The following is a 17547-nucleotide window of genomic DNA, read 5'->3' as shown; positions in this document are numbered from 1 at the left end:
ACTAGAAATTACATCACTCAATCTCTACCCATGTGAACTCGTTCACTGATTAGCTACGTACGAAGGGGCGCAGAGGCGATGGGGCCCGACAGCTGGACCTCAATTGAATTGGAATTACTGGTTCAGGCCCCTTAACGCCCCCCCCCCCGGGCCCTCCCTCTCCCCCTCAGACTTGTTCATCCTGCCCATATAGGATTGTGCGTAGAAATGTAGGAATAGCAGTGGATTCCAAAGCGTACACCAATAGAAAGGATCCTTTCACATACACTTATTTCATACACCACAACTCACAAATTCTCCACAAGGAACTCTTGGGAAGGGTTTCAACAACTAGTGCAAGAAAAAAAAAAAAGCTACTCCATATAAAGATGGACCAGAAAGACCCTCTGCGTCCCAATCAAAGTCGTCTGTGGCTTTAGCTACCAACGCAGAGCGTCCAAAGCATGCTGTCGTGGGGAAGATCATGCATGCCACGTTTCTAGAGTCCAAGAAAACAATCCTAAAAGAAGCCTCCATGTGGTGGAAGACTTCGTAGGTGCACATGGCTTCAATTTATTTTAAATGGAACCCGTCCACCCCATCCTCCCCCAGCGCAAAAATACTCTGCAGCTCCACATGCAAACTGCAAATGCACGTCCAGCATAGTTTTTTTTATTTCATCTGAAAGGTCAACAAAGAAAATTAAGACTCAAACCTCTACTTTCAGCAAAACGAGCCAAATTGGTCGCTGTTTGGAGACATTAACAGACCCCTTTATCTCCTCAAAATACAACAGCCAGCCACTTCAATAGGCTGCTCCTGTGATTGGCCTCCTTCATACCTTCCCAACACCTCAGCGTGTAGGTGCTGCAGATAATCCATATAAGCAGCTCACCCAATGCAGGCTGTACCAAGGAGACTGGCTGCATGCTGCCTTACAAAGCCCATGCAGTGGGCCGGGGTGCTACTTACATGGTGCTCTGCAGACAGCATCACAGGTAGGTCCCCATGCTGCCCAGCAACAAAATCCTCACAGGGGCAAAGGAGATAAGAGAAGAGTTTTTATATGCTACATAAACCAGCATAACAGTATACAAAGCCCTTTGCACAAAACGAATATGAGAGGCTTGTGTAATCCTAGATAACCAGGAGTTTTCCCCAACACATGGATAGAAGGACGGGTCCAGAGTGTTACCCACATCAAGGAAGTCTGGCATGTGATGGACAAACCCGTCTATACTTAAGACAACTGTATTTGGAAACCCCAGAATTCTACAAAAGGCTGACTCGCCCTTCACCCCCCCCAGCCCCCGCCCGATCCCATGAACATCTCAAACCTACTGACCAAAACTAGGCTCGAAACTGATTGTTGTACACCCAGTCAGGTCAGCCAATAACACTGAAATTATTTTAACCGGGTGGAGATGCCATGCCTTGGCAGATTTGATCAACAAAAACAAATATATTGGAGGTGTGTAACAGCAAGAGGCACCAGAATAAAGGGCATCTTGGCAGGAAAAGCCAGCACCGATTGTAACACAAGCCAGGCCAACTACAAAAGCGCATTGTTTTCTATATGAAACCCTGAAATTTGTTTCGCATCAATGTCCTGTAGAAAAATGTAAGATGCGGTATGGGCAGGCCACCCTGCTTTTCTGCCGCCATCATTTGTAGCGACTAGTTTCGTAATTAACAACAAAAAACACAAATATAGAGCAGGATAACGTCTGCTTTCATCTGAAACTGTCAAAATTAGCATTCTGTAATTAAACATCACACCCTCTCAATAACCTAACCAGCATGATGCAACCAGGTTGTGCCAAGAATTTAATCTAATTGACTAATTACAGATTTCAATTTAGTCAGTTACCGAACAACTGTTGACAATTTGTTTTCATTAGGGGGCACAACAGAATAAATACTAGGCATGCGTTTGCAACGGTATGAAGCAATGGTCCCTGCACGGTTTAAATTCGAATGTGGATTTAGAAATAGTCACTTTGAAGTGGTGGCAGTGGCAGGCCTCTGAATCAGTACTGACATGTTGGATGGGCAGAGTGACACCGCACCCACCCATCAGGCTGCTGCTGCACGCATCGCTTACTCCAAAAAGCTTCAACTCTGCCTCATGATATGCAGCTTCAGCAATCCAAAAGTACCCCTCCAACCCCCCCCCAAAAGAAGATCCCCATTGGAAACCCAGGCAAAGCTGTAGGATAGTGCTATGCCGGGTGCACCTTCCATGCACACCCAGGTAGTTCTTCCAATCCTGCCTCAAGTCAGTGGGGGGGAAAAAATAAATAAATAAAAATAAGATCCTTCAGTGACAATGGCTCTTGCGGATCACTTCCGCCGACCTCCAAGAAGACAAAAAAAAACACGGTTCGCTTGGGCAATGTTAAATAGTGCAAGGTGTTCACACCCAACACTGCATCAACAGTTATGGGGAAAAACGTTGCATTCCTTTCCATGGAGTTAACAGTCCATAGCCCAATGCGGTTTTACTTTGAGTTGCAATTAGCCTTGTGGTAGAGTGCACTCTGTTAAGTTGTGTGGAGATCTCCCACCCTCCTCCTCCATAGGAGCTGCCTGCACAGGAAAGCGTACAGTCTGTTGCAAATCACTCAATTGCTTAAGAGAGCCTATCAAAACAAGCACCTCGCAGGCAGCACTACTCTCATTTCTTCAATTAAATTGCACAAAAGACGTGAAAAAACGTAAATGTTTGGCCTGGCCAACAGAATGTTCTCTACTCTCACCCAGAACCATCCACTTGAGTCAGTGTGGAGCGAAAACTTCCCTTAAGACGTTGCGACGCACTAAGCAGTGTGCAATAGCTATGTGGGGATGGTTCAGTGCACCTGCATCTCTAAATAAAAGGTTTCCACAGCCTTTCCAAAGAACACATTTTCTTAAGAATATGTGGGTCACTGGGGGTCCATTCGAAATGAGGCGTTAATACACAGGAGCACAAAGTAAGTGCAGACTATTGGACATCACCCAGGGAGCAGGCCCATGATGCCTTAGAGGTCTTCTAGATGTCCACTAGGGAACCTGTATACACATTCCCAAATGCACAGAGTCGCTATGGGGGTAGGTGTGTGTGGCACCATGTGACCAGGAAGGTGGGGGGTCAATAGGTATCAAGCTAATCAGAGTTGTCTAGGATACACCGGTCTAGGCGACCACTGACAGCTCGTCCAGATCTCCTACCGCTATGCTCACTCTACACCAACACACAATATAAAGCAACTAAACCCCTCGATCAATTTCGGCCTAGCTGCACACATACGAACAATACTCCATGAGCACCTCAACATCCTGTTTGAACGCAGCTAAACCCCACGAAATAAATCGTCCTAGCCGCAAACATAACGTCCTAGCCTAATGCCGCCAGAATGCAGTCTCGGAGACCAAACACTACACACATTCAACTGATCTCTCACCATCACCCCACCTAATCTTAGAATGCAGCTACCATCAGGCAATCACACTAGCTGTACACATATTGAGTGCACCCAAGCACCCTATGCTACCCAACTCTCTCGACTGACCTGGACTATGGTCCCCAAGGGCGTTCAACCCACAAGCGCTTTGAGATCATACCAATGATATGTAGGGTGCTATATAAATGCTAATAACACGAAGGAGCTCAAGACCTCGCAACAATTTCCAACTAAAAATTCCATCACCTCACAGTTTAAACAAAATAAACCACAATTCGAAAGGTCAGATGTATATTTATGGGAATCTAAAATGGCCAACATAGGTGTAATGTCACGTGTGTCCATTTGTGCTGCACCATGTGTCTTGTAGGCAAACCACTACAGGTAGTGTTCTGTTCCAAGCTTACAAGACTCTTGAGCTACATGCAGAAACCAATTAATCCCCCCCTGATTATTTCGACCACCAATATATTTGCCGACCACCTAGTAACATGAACATGTATGGCAAACCAAAAGCACGCTAATAGATTTTCGCAAAAACCATGGGCGCGAAAACCTGATAAGAATTTGCTCACAACAAAAAAGAACAATTTATCAACCGTCTTAAAAACGCACTGCAACAATTGAAGAAAGCAATTTGCTCACCAACTTACAACAGCATACGCATTGCACTTTGCCATACTGTTGACCCTCAACATGCGGCCACGCGTGGAGTTCAAATTGAGAAGCAGACACAAAACTTTCTGTCCAACATGATGGTATGCTGCTCCGGGTTAACCGCTCATCAAAGGCATGGGCCAGGCCTCCACTTGGCAGGTTGAAATCTCAGCTGGGCAGACTCAGTCCTTTATGTTTGGTAATCAGCAATGCCAGATGTTATTAAAAGCCCTAAGAAACAGGAGGAATCTGGAATGCGGCACCAAGTAAAAACCCGACAGTCGCATTATAATTATTAAAATGGCAGTGGCTAGGGCAATGATGGAATCACACCAGATAATTACTCACGCCCTCCCCAACCTCAAATTCTACACTGTAACTCCCTTTACCTACCCCCCTCCGCTACCCTACCTCCACCATCTCCCCCCCTTGTAAATAGTTCTACTTATTGTTCATGTTTGTAAATATGCTTCTCTCACTTTTGTAACTGTAAAGCGCTTTGGTTTAAAAGCGCTATATAAATTCAATAAACAAACATATTCTGCCTTTAAACACAAATACCTTCGTAGACTTAGTCCAGCTTCAACTTGTCCAGTCAAACATGACAACCTTCGGCCAGTCGATGGCTCTATGCACCTACAGCAGGCTCTCCGAACAGTCCACACCACAGACCCACAGCATACAAATCACCATGTGGGCAGTCAAAGACACCAGGTTTAAAAAAGGAGTGGAGGAAAAAAAAATAAAAATAAAAGACTAACATCGGCTTCACCTTTTTTTTTTTGGGAAGGTAGCTCAGTGATCAAGCGCTCCATCAGAGAACTGCCGCTCATTGCTCAGACTCTCGCGCCACATTATTAAACCCTCTAGAGGCAGGGGTATACACCCTGTGGCTCTCGAGACAATTGTACCACGACTCTCATGTTCCCTGAACATTCATTATGCTAAAAAGGGATGATAGGAGTTGTAGTGCAAAACATCTGCAGAGCCAAATGTTACAGACCCCGATCTAGAGGATCACAGTGTTCATTATAAAAATAGTCCAAAGTACGATTTCTTTTTTAGGACAAGCACAAGTAATTCCAGATACTTTTGCACACGCAGTAGAGTAGGCGCTCTCAAGCAGCCGTAAGGCCTTTAGAAAACTATGAAGAAGCAAAGATGGCGAACAAGCAGGGAAGCAAAGGACAGTAAAGACTGAAAAGGTCATACTAGCAGTGATATTTTTTTTTATCTGCTTTACAATATCCTTCTTATGGTGGTCCCTCCAATGCTAATATATGGCTCCATTTAAAAAAGTAATTAAAAGAAGGGAAAGGAAACGGTTTTGGTTGTTATGTAAACACGGGAAAGGCATTTGCCAGGCTCCTCCGTTAGGATAGGGCGTTTATAACGCCACCTGTTTATAGGCGCAACAAGACAGGGGGGGGGGACAGAGGGCGGACAAAACAACGATCTTACTAGACCTTGGGTCATTCAGATCACGCAAGTGCGAGGAAGTGTAAGGGGGAGAAGGGCGGGGATGGAGTGCAAGTAACTCAAAAGTGCAGCCAGTGGGTGGCTCAGTGCAGGTAAATCAGAAGTGCAGCCAACTATAGTAACTGGCAAAAGGTTTGAGTAACTCGGGATATGATGCTATTGCCTTGCAAATGGCTAACCAATGCCTAGAAGAGAGACACACCTGTTGGCGTTTCCAATCTAATTCACTGCAAGGAACGGGTGCAGTGCTACCACATATTGCTAAAAAAAAAATCAAGTGGATGAAAGTCAAACTTGGTTAACATTTCATCATTATGCCAGGAGCAGATGTACAGCTCCAATTAGAGTATTGCCAGCACCGAACTAACAATGGCAGCCCCATAAAAGCGCATGTGTGAGGTTACCGAGCAATAGAGCTAGCTAAGGATCCCCAGGAGCGTGTGTTTAGCCGTGATGGGTTGGAATGGCCGTAGGGAATCTTTGGCATGGGCAGTCAATGGATGGTTACAAAGCCAAACATCCTCCACAGGTTGTGTCCATCCTCACAACTCAGATGCGTCCCGCAGTGGCCTCTGCGTTCTATGTTCCACGTGCATGGATCTCGCAAGGAGGCGCCATAGTGTCCCGCGCTTAATACTGATGGGTTACGCTCAGCCTTTGTCATTTGGAAGGTCACCAAAAACTACACCTGGAACTATTTTCTTGGCGTGCGAGCGTGGTGTACATAACTGAATCACTCTGCTGAAAACGTTGGCCTAAAAAAAAAATTCAAAAGAAGTTTCATCTCTGGATGTTTAACACAGTTCAAAGTCCCACAGATATCAAATAAATGGCACCAACAGCGAAACGTAGGGCAGTCAGTAGCAACGAAAGAGCGTTCTTCTCAAGTAAAAAAAGAAATGCAAATGGCACGAAATGTATTTGTGTAGAGGCGGAAACTGCGCAAGTGACGCAGTCTTGCGTCATGCCTTTGTGAGCACAATGCTCTAAACCCCCGGGGCGAAGGGGGGGGGGGTGGACGGAGTTGGGAACCCAGTCAATATGCGACCATGACAAACCACAGGGTGCAAAGATTCAGAGCACATATCAGGCATGTGGGTGGAATTTAAAAAAAAAAAAAAAACTGCGCACCTCCCCTGCCTTCCCCCTGCACACAGCCACCCAGAGCAACGCAGGACATGGCAAGGAAGCAGGTTCAAATATCCGGGTGTAAACGAAAATCCCACCCCACCTTCGGCAAATAAACGGGTGTGGATACAGAGGAACACTCTGTGCCTCCGATTCCCAGGGCAGGTCCGGCAGTTTAAGGATTCAGCTGCTAGTCCAGGTGCCAAAGGATCCTGGCGCTCCTCGCCCAAGATTAAGAAACGCAGTCACAAATCGGATGTCATGGGCATACACACGAACCGCTTCCCGAAACGCCTTCCAAGGAAGGCTTGCAAAGATAAAAGATCATTTCAAGACACTGATGCCATGGCGAGGAGGTGGTGGTGGTGGCAGTAGTAGTTCCCAGCGATTTATACAGGCAGCAAGGCTGCACCATAGAAAACTACACAGCAGGCATTCTATATAGCACTTTGCGCCAGATGCCTCCCGCTTCTAAGCACTCTTAGGGCTTTCTCACCCAATTAAATGGTAGTATATGCATCAACAACAGAAGGATGATTGACTGAGTCGGCCCTGCCTGGACCGACGTTCAAGGCGAGCTCTGAACCCATGCCAGAACCTCAAAGCGTAACCCTGCACAGCACGTGTAGCGCATTCATGGGATTCTGTTAAAATATTGAAACATAGGAGAAGCCTCAAATTTGGAGTCAGACCAAGCACTTCCTATAATAAGATTTCCTTCTTGAGCTCCCTAAACCAGCGTGCCGGAAGGCAACGAATCGCGAGGAGCCCCAAGGTAGACGGGACACTCATGGAGGCATGCAGCACGCCACAGACTTCAGGCCAAAGAGAACATCTACTGAACTGACCTAGGAGTACCGAAGGCAAAGGGCTCTGTAGCACTCCATCTTAGATCTCTGCACCAATTCAGACCAAACCACCCAACGCACGCCACACTTCTGCCAGAAGCAAGCCACTTTGGCATCTGGCCTGGGTGAAGAGCTGTAGCTCAGCAGGTTTAAATCCTTAATAAGATCATCACATCCAATAAGCCACTGCTAATAAAAAGGTCAAACAGCAAATCGACTACAAAGATGAGTGGCTTTAGTGTGGGCAAGTGGAAAGAACATCACACTAATACTGAGAGTTGATGTCTTGCACCGGGCCTACCTGCAGAGCACTACTTCACAGTGGAAGACTTGCTTTCAAACGAGTGGTTTATCCTCTGTCCAATGTGCAGTACTAGCCGACTACAGGGTTCGAACTTGCCGGGAGCTATGTAGCTCCCGCTTCTGCCCTAGAAGAGCCGGGTTAGCTTAAAACCAAGTTACCAGCAACTACTTTTGTCTCCCCAGGCCAACTGGTGCATTACAAAAATTGAGTGTTTGAGAATACATATGAGGAAGAGATATAAAGGATCATACATAATGGGGAAACAGTGTGCATCTCATGTGGAAGCTCTATTTGCAGTGTTGCTCAATGTATTTGCTTCTTTTCCCCAGTAGTAGCTCCTGCCTACTGGCTGATGATGCCCGACACCCAGGAGCTGGTTTTAGACCCTGCCATCAAATCTTAATTTCAAACACTTGGGACTATAACCAAAAGGAATGAGCAATTAAGTAGCAAGTGACCTGTTAAACCCAACCCTATGAGAAGTCAACTAAAGGGCAAGGTACATGTTCAACTTCAATCCAAATGCTTCATATAAATCGCAAAGAACGAAACCACTCCACAACCGAACGTCCACTGAACTGAAAGGCAGTCTATCCCGTTCCTAATCTCATTCTAATTTTCAGCATTTGTTTCTTTACCTTAGCATGCAGTTTTTAGTTTATAGTCATGGACCATTACCCAGGGACCGCCAAAGCACTACTGTGCAGGGCCAAGCGTCATAATCAGGAAAAGTATGGTTGGTTATGGTGAGTCCTTAGCGCAACGTAGAAGCCAAAACTATTGCCCTGCAATACAGATAGGAGGGATGTGTGATGTGAGGGACATAGCATGTGCACGTTTGGCTAGTTACTCACCCCATGTCATCCTCATCCCAAAGGCCATTACTGTTCACACTACCTGTCCCTTCCCATCCAAAACGCACCCTCTTGGGATTTGAGCTAGCTCTACCACACAGTAACATCAAACGTTGAGCTGTATAAGGCCTGCCAGTGCTAATCAGTCGCTTGAGACAATTGCTTCACTGCGCTATAAATGAGCTACTGGTAGAAATAAAACTGACAAAGCCAGCAGTTTTGGCTTGTGTACATGTATTAAAAAAAGGCATATGCCCAGATACACAAACCATATTCCAGCTGTTGCAATCTTATGGTCAGGAGGCATACTATTGCCTACCAAATTCCTGCCCCATACATATAGAAAAGACAAAACTGTTGGCTCTGCCGTTGCGTGGTACGAACAGGAGATGGGTCTGTGGTTCCGCGGGCTAATGCATAAACTATATGGATCTGGTTTTGACCTCGTGGTCACAGGTTCGAGTTCTGGCAGATGTACCCTCTGGAAATCAAAATGAGAACAATTACCATCGAGTTGGGTAACTAACACCAGTTATCGCTCTGAAGCACCAATAATTCCCAGAACATGCACTCTATAAAATACACCGATTATGTTATTTGCATTGACAAAGTAAGGTGTGCCGTAAAACCTGGAAAAGGCCCTGCATACTGGAAGGTTACTGCAGTCATTCAATCATCTGTCCAAGTAACGCCCTAATGCAGGTTCCTTCCTTTTCAACCCAGAACCATGGCAACCATCCATCATTTGGTAGGGCTTGTGTCGTCCTGTTCATCCCATCCAAATAGGACCACACAACAGCACTCCAGGAAGTGATTAACATCAAGGGTAAAGCTGGAAAATACATGACCGTGCGTCAGGATAAGGTATAGAATGCCCAGGAAATTCCCAGGAGTTCAAAACATTGCATTGTGTAAAAGTCAATATTTGGGATAAAAATTCAGCCAACCTCACCTTGTTCCAGAAAGGCACCACTACCACCTCCCCCCTCCCTCCCTTTGTTTTGAAAATCTGTTTATGGACAAGGCGGGGACAGTTCACAACTTGTGCCTTGATAGCCCCTCCATATATCTGGAAAGATGGACCCTAAAAATCAGATAAACGTGCATACCCATTTTGCTATTGGCGTCGCTCTATGTGATGTCATATACATTTATAAAGCACGCAGACACCGAAGGTAACTTGGTTTTTGCTCTCATGTAGGCATTTCCAATGAGCAATGGCAAATACCAGTACCTCTAAGAGGTGGGATATACCTCAAACTGGGGATTTCAGGGCTACTGGATCATCTATCCCAAACATTCTTTCAATGACTAAAGGAGTCGCTTCACCATTCTCTGGTCGAAGCACCCCCCGTTAGGCCAAGGGACTGCGGCCCCAGCTTTGTGGGCACTGAGGAATCTACACGCCACCCTTTAGCTCTCCTGCTGCTCATCTCAACCACCACCCATGAAGACATACCTACAGGGCTTCAGCATCGTACAGAAACACATATTATGGACTGCCTCAACACCGGGTGAGGGGAGAGCAGTTGGGAATTCATTTGGACTGTGGCGGTGGGAGAATAGTTGCGGCTTGTGTGATACACCGAGTTCCATTTCTGGGTGAAACTACCAGAGATTCCAGGCCCTGCCCAGTTTGCCAGACCTCCGCCCATCGTTGCTGTGAAATGGGCAGCAGTCCTAGCCTGCTGCCAACCAACATACCAATGAAGGAGAAATGAGCACCTGGGATTGTCCTAGCGGAGGCTGCGTTTTCTGCGAACCAAAAGATCATGTCTCCGATAACCCCCAGCACATCACTCGCAGCAATGAGCTTCTCTAGAGAGCGCACACCGCCAGGCCATTTTGTCTTGTTAGTGAATCACTGATAATGCTCCGTCACGCCCGCCGCAGCATCGTGCTTGCTATGCCAGGTCATGATTTGCAGGATCGGGCTGTGGGATCGTCTGCACCCTCAATCATTTGGCCATCAAGGTCTCCATTGAAGGCTTCCTATCCTACTAGGTTAACGTTCAAAACTCCAACACAATAGGCGCACCAACTAATCCACCCATGTATGTCAATTCAACAACCAACCAAATAGCTGCAAACATCAGAACACTACAACCAACTTGCAAACATACCACTGCCGCAGCAGCCTACAGCCACTGCCGCAGCATCCTACAGCCACTGGTACACAAGGCTCCCCTCTGGACAGACATTTCCATGTGCGCTCTTCCCACTAACTCCGGTCTTTCAGATTAGCTATAAAACTGACAGTGGCGTGCAGTATAAATCTTAGTAACAACATACAACACTAGTTACAACAATGGTGTTGCATTGATTAAATAGGAACATTGTTGGTTTTTTTTTTCAAAGTAGCACTGCAAATGGACCTCCCCCCCAGAACACCTTTCTTTGAAGTATATAGATACACGAGGGATACCACAAGCTGGACTCCACTGCAGCATAGGGGGGAAGTCAAATAAATACAAGCTTACAGCATGATGAGCTGAAATCATTAAATCGCCCCAATCGGATATGATGGGCTGGCTGAAACTGCCTGTTGTGAAATGTACTCCCTTACTGGTTCTCCAGTTATGAAGAGGCTTAAAGACCGCTGAAACACGGAAGTCTGGCACAAAAGGCATCAGGTGGTCTGCGAAAGTGGGTACAATGCATGGTACACAAAGCCTCGCCATTCAGCAAGATATTACCCACTCGGCTATCCTTCATTTACCTCTGCCATCTATATATAATCTTGTTTTTATTAAATACATTTTTCAAGTTTGTTTATACTTTCACTGCATGAAACAAAACAAGTAATCAAACGGGAAATACATTTTACAAAGTATAACCAACACAAACCCACATCTTACACAGCGAGCTGCAAAGGCCATCTTTCACACATAAAAAATTCCGGAATGGTTCCAGTTTCCACCCAACAGGTTAAAAGCCTAGCACACTCCCATTTAAAAGGTGCACAAAGCACACGCGCCCGTAAACAAATATCTAAAAACCATAAAGACTACACCCAGATTAAGTTGTTCAAAACAGTCAATCATGTTTAGGCAGAAGGAAGGAATTACGTCAGGAAGACTTGTGGGCCCCCAGGTGCAAACTCTACCACTAGACTGCACCTGCACTTGGTCACAAACCGTATATAGCAGCACAATTTTGGCTAAACGCAAACGGTGCATGGTTGCCCAACAGCCAATACTACAAAAGGAAACCTCAGTCAAAGCGGACTGCAAAGTTACAACAGGAATCAGTTTCCCCCATTCTGTCAACTTTTCTTGATGGAGCAGGCACTGGAAAAATGGCTAGGGAGAGACCGCCATACTAGCTGGACGGGGCCGTGATCGACTGAAGCGGCCCAGCGACCAGGTTTACTGCCCCTTTTCTAGCCAATGTGCTAGCTGCTTGTCAGAAATTCACTGGGTCTTAACGCAGACAGTCCTCACATCTAACCGAGATTGTCTTGGCTTTCGGTGCCTGTTGTGAAATATACTCCCTTATTGGTTCTGCAGTTGTGAAGAGGCTTAAAGACAGCTGAAACACTGAAGTCTGGCACAACAGGCATACTTTCAAAACGAGAGTGGTGATGGTGGGACCAATGGGCGGCAGAGAGGCTAGAGAGATGTGCCTGTGAGTGGGAACAGCGAGTGCAGCTACATATCCAAAAGCAACAATGTTCTAGAGTAAATCCCTTTGTAACCTTTGAATCAAACCACCAGAAAGCCAAAAAAGCCCGCGCTGTATTCATGCAAATGCAAGAAAAATACTAAATGGACGCTTTTATCCTTCAACATGTATTCCTCCGGATGATTTTTCGGGGTTATCTCCTAACCAAATGATTGCAGATGGAGCATGGTTGTTTGCGGTCCACTAAATTACCTGTAGAGATGGGAAAATAAAATGATGTGTGCACATGCTGCTGCTTGATACATCCTGGGTTCTTAATACTACCAACATTTCATCAGGCCCCCGCCCACCCCAACCCCCTTTATACCCCAAACACTGAAAAGGGCTAGCTGTCACAAATGTTCCGATCTACCTCAGTCAACTATTCTGCTGGCTTCAGACTGCATCCCTGAGAAAAATGCCGCTCACTGTCTGCACCCATCACAGTACACAGGCCTCGAATATGCCAAACAGTAATTGACACGTTCTGCCAATAGCGCCAAAAATAAACTTGACATTATTTAACTTCAAATGGCAACATTTGTAACACTTGAAATCCCTGTTAAAGCACGTGTGCGATGCTTGTCTTCTCCTGCTACATTACTGACTTTTTGTTCTCGCAACATTTTGTAGAATGACCTATCCCAGTTTAGGAGGGAACTACATTGTACTCATTTCTATTCTTCGTTTGGTTTTGCAGTATATTAGAAAACTGTACATTAACCATAAAAATATGTGTATTTGCACTAGACTAAAAACAGTGAACTGGATTACTTTTTAATGACACACCAGAATGTTGTCCCAACATTTAAAACTACTTGGAGCATAATATCCCCACTTCAAGAATAGTCCCAGGAGCCCTGGCATAGGCTAGGACGCCCCCAGCATAGGAAACTGGGTTTACTCATGGCCAAAGTACCCCCACCGCAGTGGGGGTGTGCAGCTAAACGCTACAACACCCTTCCACTGTGGTTGACCGTGACCGGAATTATAAACCAGTTGGGAGGAAGTAGCGGCGGCCGATGCCTTGAGACGCAGAGACAGAATTTCAAAACAAGGACTGTTGGCAAAATAGTGTCCCACGTACAAAAAGTGCCAGTCTTTATTTACCAGCTCAGGAGGACACGTCCGCTTAGTAGCTGCACTTCCAAAGTCTGCAAGGTGTAGGCAAGTTACCAAAGAAAAGGAACACTACATGCCAGCACCCGGGGACACGGCCAGGTCACATGAGAAGCGGTGGCATTCTTGGAACGAGGCGTTCTCGGAAAGTCAACACCCGGAGCCCCAACACGGGAAAGGGGCAACTATGACAGTCAGAAATGATACTGCCAGTCGCTCCGCAAAGATCAGACTGTCGATAAAGCAAGGGTAATTCAACCACATGTTTGCGTGGAATTAAGCGTAGGGCAGGAAATGGGTTGCTGCGGAGGTGAGCCGATTTCTGGGTGGACTGAAAATCAAAATTCAGGATTGGCAATAGGAATGTAGGCGGCGAAAGCTCACCAATCCCTAGTTTTTCACTTAGATTAGAAATGCACATGCCCCAGAATGCAAAGAAAAAAGGTCCTGTTGCCCATCAAGTAAAACCATCACCGTCCGGAAAAGGCAGAGGATCTGCCCCTGGAATAAAAGAGTTGGATGTAGAAAACGTTTCACAGTCCAGGCTGCCAGGTTTCACCACCCACCGCTTTGTTTCCAGATCTGCTTTCATAATGTGTGTGTGAAGCTCACAACACACGCAGATACAATTCAGTTCCTTTGTCAATATTGACATTTCGTGCAGCACAGTTTAATCTGACCTGATCACGCAGCTTTGGAAACAGTGCTTTTCCAAGAGACCCATCCTCCCACTACAGCAAAGGTCAAAGTGCACTGCATCATAACATCAAGCAAATTTGACATTATCGTTCCAATACAAAAGAGCGAAAAGGCCATAACGATCCATGAAAATTAGTAAATGGGCCCAGAAGTATAGAAAAACACAACCTAGAGACACGCTAGGAGCAAAAAATAAATATGGTGCACTTCGCATTTGTAGGAACTCCTGCCATACACTGGCTGCCTCCTACGGTACACATATAATTGAACATTCGCCAAGCAACCCCGGTTGCCTATGCCAGACATACATCAAGTCTAAATCAACCTGCATTATCTACAAGACCAAGGCACGCTCATAGCTAGTGGAAAACCCTACCACCAAAGGAGGCAAAAGCATCACCAGGCTGCAAAACTAAATGTGCAAGAAAGAAAAGGAGGAGGGGCTTTTTCCTCGCGCTCCCCATCCGGACTCTGGATTAAAATGACCTCCACCGGTCAGGCTGGCCTACTAGACCCAGCACTCCAGGAACACGCTGAAGACCCTGCTCCTCAAAAAGCTCTCCGGGCACAGACTGCTGATTTACAAACGGGTAACCCTTATCCCCGCAACCCCTCACAGCCCCAATACGATGCCTCATATGCACCCTCTCCCCCTTTTCTAATGATGCACTGTTGATAGCCAGGTGGGTTTGGCCTATATAAAAATCGCCTGCGTACATGAATGCTTAGCAGTCAAGATGACACTCTCTGGCGGGACCACAGATCTTCAAGTCTGGTACCACAATGTAATCGGCTTAAACCCCCATGCATGCCTGTCCCCGTTCTGCATTCAGAGTCACCCTGATTTCCAGAAAGAAAATGCAGCACAGAACTGGAAACACATTCCATATTCATTGCACATGTTTACTTGGTTTAACAATCTAACAAACAAAACGCTCAGAAAGGATTCAAATTGCGGGCACTATTTAACTCCAGCATGTAGCCTAGAATAACTTGGCTAGCTCGAAAGCAATAGCTACTAAGATCAAGATGTGACTCCTCAGACCAACTGTAGACACAAAAAAAGATCTGCGACATTAACATGATTGCTGGCCGTTCATAAAAGAAACTATAGGACACAGCTAGATGACATTCAGAGCGCCGAGTCATACACAATAGACAAAGGTTATGTAATCATCTCACAGGTAAGTTACATCTGTGGCATGCTAGATCCTAGCGCCACATCCCCTGGGGTAGTTACTGCTCAAACCTTTATCACGTTATCCGCTACAGGGCACCATATGTATCAATCGAGTCCATTTTACATTACTGCTATTCAACACATCATAAAAATAGAATATTAATTCACATTACTTTCATTCAGTTTCAGAAGTTCACTGCTACAAGTCAAACAGTTCTTAAAATTGCTTTAACCTTTCTCCCACCGTGGAGCGTATCTGCTCACCGATAACAGCAAGTGCTTGTTTTAGCAAAGATTGCACCACAGACATATGGTGATGTGCACCGTTCTCACACACGACACAATGCTATACACAAAATACACCTCTTGGTTCATGCGGTCCAAAGGGAAATGGCAGTATGAAGCTGTGCAATATCTTGCAAATGTGTCAGAATCATTTTCTAGCAATGTTTTTAGTGAACACACCCATCGTTCTGCGTGCTCCTAATGACACTTAACAGTAAGACAATTAAAATGGAGCACCCTAGCTGGTACACATCCGCCTCATGCCCACAACCAATTCACGTTCGGTTTGACCACATGGTAAGGTAACGAAAATCTATAGGAACACAATGTGACAAAGACAGAAGAAGGACATCAGATATACAGAGGCTACATTGAGCTTTCAATCGTAACAATTAGATGCTGGGGAAATAAAGCTTCCAATATTGATGAGATAGACGGTGCAATCAATAAAAAAAAAATTAAAAAACATTCATCACAAATGTGTTATTCGTTCCTCAGACATCCCTTTAATGGATACGGAAAAAAGCCAACTCATGCTGATTTGGAGGTACCAATATCTTCCATTTCTGGCAAAAACGGTTCAGTTATATAGCCCTTACCAGAAAAGCCAACTGAGAAGTTCACCCCCAACCAGAAATCCTATAGTCGCCCAAGACTTATGAAATTCCATGCTACTAGGTAACCACTAAGGGGGGGATTGCACATGGCTGGCTCTAAGAGGCCAGGAACGGACTGGACAATGCACCAACGTGGGAACCACCAGGCAACCAGTTGGCAGTCTTCAGAAGCCAACAATGATATATTTCATTTATATTGCGCTCATACACAGGGTTTAGAGCACGACCAGGCAAAGGGAGGGGGAGCAGGGGAGAAAACAAACGATCTTACTAGGCCCAGTGACATTTAGAACACGCAAGTGCCTGGGAAAGGGAAGGGGGGTTGGGGGGGAATAAGAAGTGCAAGGCATCTGAGAAGCAAGATAAATAAAAAGTTAGTGGATAAATCAGGTGATCAAGAGCAGTGGTAGGGCAGCCAGTGATGGGTAAAGTGCAGCCAGCGATGGGTAAAGTGCAGGGCTAGTCAGATAGGGTAGCATTTTATAAGTGCAGAAGAGGAGGGGTGTAGGAGGGACTGCAAGGGTACAGATAACAGGCCCCAGTGCAGTGATGGCAGGGAGGCAGTGCCGCAGGGTGTCCGGGTGGGCAGATAACTGAGCCCGAAAGGACCCCGTTGGCAGGTGAGACAGTGCTGAGAGGAGAAAGCAGATCAAGAGGGGAGGAGAGTGGCAAAGGCAGATGCGAAGAGGAAGGTCTTAAGGAGCTTCCAAAACCGTAGATGGTTTTCCTCAAGTTTCAGGGTGGCAGGGGGGCCGTTCCAAAGGGAGGCCCCAGCCGAAGACAGATCTGCCCCCTGCACGTTTCTTAGAAATACAGCTGACCCTGAGGGAGTTAGAGGCAGAGGAGCGAGGGGCTTGAGAAGGGAGCTATTTACAGAGGGATAGTTGAAGGTATTTTGGACCCAGGCCCCAGAAAGCCTTGTGAAAACCAATGCTGGGGAGGAACTGCACTCTTCACAGGAAAGCTTCCTCCAGCACCAACTCCAGACGCAAAGTGCTCCCAATTCTCTAAAGACGATTTGGTTTGCACTCTGTCCGACACAACAAAACGCACATGGACTTTGCAGACATCAGTGCACGCGTTCCCAAAACAAGGAAAAGCCTTAAATGAGCTCAGGTTCCATCTTACCTCTGTGTCAAATAACTCCATTTGTGTACGTTTGTATTGTCATAGCCATGACTAAACCACAACCACCTGGACAAGGCATGCTGAAAGAAGCTAAAACAGACTAGCGCCCATAAAAACACAGGCAGTCAACCACCCAAACCACAAGACAAACCAGCAAGCCA

General features: G+C 46.0%; 1 protein-coding gene across 6 annotated transcripts in view; it reads right to left on the bottom strand.

The window, feature by feature from the left end:
* Positions 1-17547, bottom strand: part of SSBP3 (single stranded DNA binding protein 3) — a 370009-nt gene that overhangs the window by 342959 nt on the left and 9503 nt on the right. The gene's annotated exons all lie outside the window — the stretch shown is intronic.

This window comes from Ambystoma mexicanum, chromosome 1q (genome assembly GCF_040938575.1).
Source record: "Ambystoma mexicanum isolate Mex_15411 chromosome 1q, UKY_AmexF1_1, whole genome shotgun sequence".
NCBI lineage: Eukaryota > Metazoa > Chordata > Amphibia > Caudata > Ambystomatidae > Ambystoma > Ambystoma mexicanum.
The sequence above is the reverse complement of the archived record's forward strand: the minus strand, read 5'-3'. Positions and strand labels throughout refer to the sequence as shown.